General features: G+C 29.5%; 1 pseudogene; it reads left to right on the plus strand.

Annotated features, from left to right (window-relative positions):
• Positions 1-6,354, plus strand: part of LOC111086562 — a 29,990-nt pseudogene that overhangs the window by 7,936 nt on the left and 15,700 nt on the right.

Here is a 6,354-nt window from a genome sequence, read left to right on the forward strand (position 1 = left end):
TTGATAGTGTAATGTGAGTGGCACATTCCCCAAGTGATTTACAACTTATAATGGTGCAAATAGTAGTTAGACACTGTTCAAAGGACAATAAAACAATAAAATTTAATTATAAATAGATGTATACTGTTACAAGTTTAAGCTACTTAGGATAAACAAAGGTAATTTCACGCTACATCTGAAGTCATTCTAGAAAGAAAAAAGAGGATGATTTAGATTTATTTCATGTTTTTTTTGGCCAAGCTTGTATAAAGTTAGGGTAGAGAAAATTACAGATGAAATATAAAGTTTTAGTGAAAACAAACATTTGAAATGTATTTATGAGATTTTAGAGATTAAACAAATAAAATTTGAGATTTGTGAGATGAAGAAACATATTTTTAATCTTAACATGAAAATTACTTTGCACACGGATTATTCAAAACAAATACTCAATATAGTCACAAACAAATCTTTTTTTAGTTTATGAAAAATACTACACTGAAATATAATTTTTTGTATGTGAAAGACATATGATGTTTATCAAATGTATTATCAAATCTAGAAGGACTTCGACTGAGTACAAAGAGGTCATGTGATTAGGTCAAATTGACCAAGCCCATGTTAAGAGAGTTAAACTGTGAAACTCACTTTAGAATATCACCTGTTATGGCTAAACTGACAATCACGCAGTGTAACTTAACTTTTTTCTGACATAACTTCACTTAACTTGTTTGTTACCACAGTTGTATCCAGAGCTTTTAATAATTGTCTCTTTTTTTTTCATCAAAAGTCTGCATGGGCTGGTTCAGTTACTTTAGAACCCAATTGACAAGACAGATTATTTTCCTGTCTCTTTTGTTACAATACAGCTTGAAAGACTACAGAAGTCACCTGTTAAGGCTAATCATTCACATGCCAGCTAACTTCACATTTTCTTTCACTAACTAACGTTTTTCTATCTTCCTTAAGTTAACTTACTGCATCTACATATATTTATAACACGAGATAAAAAAATCTAGAACTATCTAGTTCTCTAGTAGCAACAATATTACACATAACTAGAAAACTTGGAAGCTTCAAGTAAGATGACATCAACAATATTACAAAAGCCCAATACACAATATACGACTCATACAGAGTTACCTAACAAATTTATTATAACTATTACTTTTAAAACAATTAACTCTTAACACTCTTGTCATGAAAACCAAATAAACATCAAATACTAGATCTGAAAGTGGGTGCTGTTGATTATCTGTTTTCCCTTTAATCTATCAGTTCAAAATTAGGGAAGACTACAGCAGATATCCCCTGCTTTGTTTAAATATCTGAAATAGAAAACAAACTGATCATTTTCTCGTACTTTGTCATATGTAAACAACACGCTATTTTCCATGACTTGGATTGTCATCTCTTATTTAAATTTATACTTCAGTAACACAGAAAGGTTTTTTATGATTATTAACATTTTGTAGAATGATCATTAAACACTTTTTAAGTTCTCCATGCACCAAATTGCTTGTGGGCCCATGGCTTTGTTGGTTATAGGGTCCCTAATAACATGAAATGTTTTTAGCAGAAACTCTTTTAATATTGCAATGAATTCCACTAATTCAGAATTCATATAAACTCCCAATTTAGTTATTTGATGGTTATTCATAAATCAGTTTTATATCTAGTTACAAAGGTGTCAGCTGAATGTGCTATACCCACAAGGTATGAACAATTATTATGTTAAGTTCAGTTAAGTGATGTAATTTATTCTGAAATCCAGTATCATAGAAGAAAGATAATTTTAATAAGGCCTTATTAAAAGAAACATGCTAATATCAGTGCAGTTTATTTCAAATATTAGTTTGAGTAATTCAAACGTAAAATACAAATTTTTACTCGTAACAATTCAAATACAAAAATCTGTATGACTCTTGACTTGCTGCTTGGAACTCAATAAATTTATATATATATATATACAGACACAGAATAACAGAAGTAATTATGAAAACACTGAAGCGATACATGTACAGGAGTCACAAGCAATGAGTAATGGCAATTAGATGCTGAATTTAGTAATGGTACAAAATATTATCACAGAAAGTACAAAATAAAACTAAATAATTTGTATAATGCACTATTATTTTGTATGTGAGCACTTTGCATTACACCTTTTGTTATGCTGCTTTACATTTTATCAATGTATAATTGTGGCATATTGTTCCAAATATCTTACTTAATTACTCCCCACAATTCAGACAAGTTTTTTAGCTATGATATTGTTCTCTTCTCCACCATTGGTAAATGACTTGTTGATTGTTGCTGAACAATTCCAAGTAGGATTCATTTGTAAATCTACAACTTTTAGTCTTCCAATATTTATGGTCTTAACCTTATGTTTTGGATGCGTTTTCCCAGCAACAGTTTTCAGCCAGCTGCACATCTATTTTCAAGGTAATATTTACTCCTCTATGTACTGAAAGTTCGTTAGAAAGATCTGGACTGTCATCTAGTTTGTAAAGAACACAACTTAAAATACTTAACATCACTTTAGACAGTTTCAGTTTTCTAGCTTGACCACTTCTATTAAATGCTCTCTTAAGAATCCTGCATTCAGCTCCTATTGAAACATGGTCTTACTGAAATTTTGTGTGTGGAATATCCTTGAACAGCCAAAAACTTTAATTTCTACATGATTTTCATTGTGTATTTCAGTCCTTGAAGCCATGATTACCATGTATTCACTACTAATATTGGGCATTGTATATTAAATTCCAATCAAAGCAAGCTACCTATTAAGAGAAAATCTAGAAATCAACCTGACAATGACTATATTAAATACACTGTTTCTTACTTTCTTTTGGAAAAGGATTAGAATGCATTGTTTCATCAGTTAGGTATTCTTGCTTTTGAATGTATTTTTTGGAAAAAACAAAACAATAATATCTTATGAGACTCAGCCAGCTTAAGAGATTTAAGTTAGTCCTAAATACATATATTAAGCTAATAGTATGAAACAATTTGCATAATAAAAGTATAATAATAGAAATTAATGTCAAAAATAGCAAAATTACATATATTAAAGATTGACTTCCTAGTTGTACCTTTATAGGTTTCATACTATAGTGTTATAGCACTTTCTGATTGGTTGGATATGACAACCACTTACAGAGTAAACTATCAATATGTGACTGTACTTTGGTGAGTACAACATTTGTATAAGTATATCCAATACTATATATGGAGAGGGCAGTTAACATAAAGAAAAACTACCTACATCAGCTGAACAATTGTAACTATATATATATTTGTTTCTTGAAAAACAAAAAACCTAAACACTAGTGCTTTTGGAAGGTGGGCCTTCCTTTGTCAGAAAGCTGTCACTGGACCTGCTGAATAGGTACTTTTGGAGACCCATAATTGGGCTAATGGAACTTATGTTCACAGGCCGAAGTTACACAGCTGTACCTTATGACTCAGTAACAATGATGTAATTATGGAATGCCATCATTTTTAAATTAACATGCTGTACTCATGAAATAAAACACTATACTTCTACTGTATGTATACTAAACAAGCAAAAAAAAATACTTATTTTGGTCCTGTGCATAGCTCCCTAGCTGAACTGTTTGGTTCTACCAAGGGACTGGTACTTGCTTGCAACTCCACTAGGTGGCCAGTACACTAAAAGTTTATACATGTAATTTTAAATATAAAAATAATCTTATTTTTATGTAATTGTGTGTTTCTCTTTTATTTGGAAAAACTGGCACAACTGTACCAGTTCCTATGGCCCTTATATGTAAAAGTATCATACAAAATATTTTAGTTTTGTTCATAAATACAAAACTATGTCAAAACTTTGCAGTGTTTTATATCAAAATAATAATATGGCTCATAATTTTTTCAGTTAGTATGATGAAATATCCTGCTAAATTTTTTGCAGCTTAAAACCTTTATGTTTAACAAATTAATGTATGTGTGAAACTTGTATGAAAACATACATGTTAGAAGTAATGAGCTTTTCTTATTGTTCTTCTCAGTAATTATTCAAGTAGCAGTTAACTTAGTATTCAGCTTATTTCGCATAAAATCATCATTTGAATTTTTTAAGCATTCCAAAATTTATGTTAAGTACACACAAGAATTTTTGTAAAAGTTTATAATTTAAGAAAATAGTTATGATTATTGTCTTAGAAATCCCTAAGTTGAAAAATATTATCAATATTATGTTAGAAAATTATGTTGTAAAAAGAGTTGTACATTTTGAGAAGTTATTATTCCTTTGTTTACTAATTTGTTTGTGCTTGTATTTTCTGGCACCTTGGTGACTTAGTTGTAAGTTTGAGACTTAATTATAACACTAAAATTGGGGTGGGCACAGTGCAGTTAGCCTAATATGCATCTTTGAGCTTAAACAAACTCACCTTTTCTATTAATATTTGAAGACATTAACGAATGTGAACAGTTGGATTCTGTGTGTGGGGAAAATGCAGATTGTACTAATCTACCAGGAAGCTATCGTTGTACCTGCCCAGTGGACACTATTGGAGATCCATATTTGGGCAAATGTAAGTATGTCTGTGTTATGTATTTAAATTTGATAGACTGCTAAATATAGTACTTAAAATGTCTCTTTACCATAAAAATCATTCTGAAACATTGAAGAAAATTCCAGACATTAAGCCTTGCACTCATCACATGATGTCAAAAACTCCTCTTGCCAAACAACAGTTCAAACATCTAAATTAAATACATAGGGTATAAAAGTGTGACCATAGCTCAGCAGCATCAAAAATGTGCACTTCTCTACAAAGACTTTTGCTTAGTAATTAGTAAGCTACATGTCTTAATTGTACTCAACTTACACATATTTTAATGTCAAATTATACATTTGTACAACTTATACTTTTACATGTAAAAAAAAAATATATATATACATATATAATTTTGTTCAACAAATTACTAAAAAGTACCTTATTCACAACATGTGATTTTAAAGTTAGAAATAATAGCAAAATAAATCATTTCAAATAAATAGTATCAACAAGTATATTTTTTGTGCAAACAAGAAATATGTTATTTTGGGTTCATCATTGCAAAATTACTAACAACCCAAATATTATATCATGGTGTTAGCAGTCTTTAATCCATCAAAGATATTGCTAGAAATGATTTAAGAAACTTTCTTTAAACCATTATATCTATTGTTGGAAATGATTTTAAAAAAAGGTTTAATAGTTCTCTTTCTTGTTCTTTAGGTAAAGTGATAATAAAAAAATGCAGTACCAATGATGACTGTACATCAGATAAGCAGTGTGACCAAAGTAGTGGACAATGTATTAGTAAGTGTAATATTTTATTTTCTGAGCTTTTAAAAGTGAATTTGTTTATACTAACATCATTGGAGGCTTATATGTGATAATGTATGCTTATAAATGTATATATACACACAAACACACAGATGTAATGTTCTTGCTTTATTAAATGGTATGTAGTGACTGTTGGAAATATCTATCTATCCAAAAGCATGTAGACTTACTTGTATTATTTATTATTAATCTTATAAACCTACTGTTTTAATTTAGTGGTGACTTATATAGTAATGCAAAAGTTACATTGTGCACAGCTAGTGAAACATAAAAACAGAAAAGATGGTAGTGTGGGTTACATTCTTTAACCTATCATCGAATATATGTGAAAGTTATGTTTGGCGAAGAAAAAAAAAAGAAGAAGTAATAGCTTTTAGAACACATTCTGTAACTTGGATTTAGTACAATGACATTTAATGTAACTGCTCTGCTACTAAGTTTATATGTTATTATTAAGATAAAACAAACAGTTTGGTGTCTAAAATTAAAGAATGATTTATGTCTGTTTATACCTATGACATCTGTTGTTCATACTTGTTTAGGTCCATGTTTTATTTGTGGTAAAAGAACAACTTGCACAGTTTCTGGACATGAAGCCATTTGTATCTGTGAAGCTACTTTAGTAGGAGATCCTTACGACAAAGACTTAGGGTGCTTCGAGAGTATTGGTAATTTCAATGAGTAACTGATATTTTTATATTTAACAATAGTCTCAGGTTGTACATGAGTGAACAAAGTCCCATAACTCATTTCATTAGCTTGGTAGAGAACTTATATTGAACTTAAGATGCACCTTTTGTATCCACAAGCTTTGTTTAGTGCAAAGCTTTTCTAATTGGCTGCACTTCCCAAGATGCTGAATTCATTGGGTGTAATTCCAATGTTACAGTTTTGCAAACAGTGATGAAGAATGGCCAATTTAATACATATATATGTATTATATATATATATATATATATATATATATATATATATATATAGTTAATTTTAAAAAGTTAAAAAAAATAAAAAG

The sequence above is a fragment of the Limulus polyphemus genome, unplaced genomic scaffold (genome assembly GCF_000517525.1).
Source record: "Limulus polyphemus unplaced genomic scaffold, Limulus_polyphemus-2.1.2 Scaffold1196, whole genome shotgun sequence".
Taxonomy (NCBI): Eukaryota; Metazoa; Arthropoda; class Merostomata; order Xiphosura; family Limulidae; genus Limulus; species Limulus polyphemus.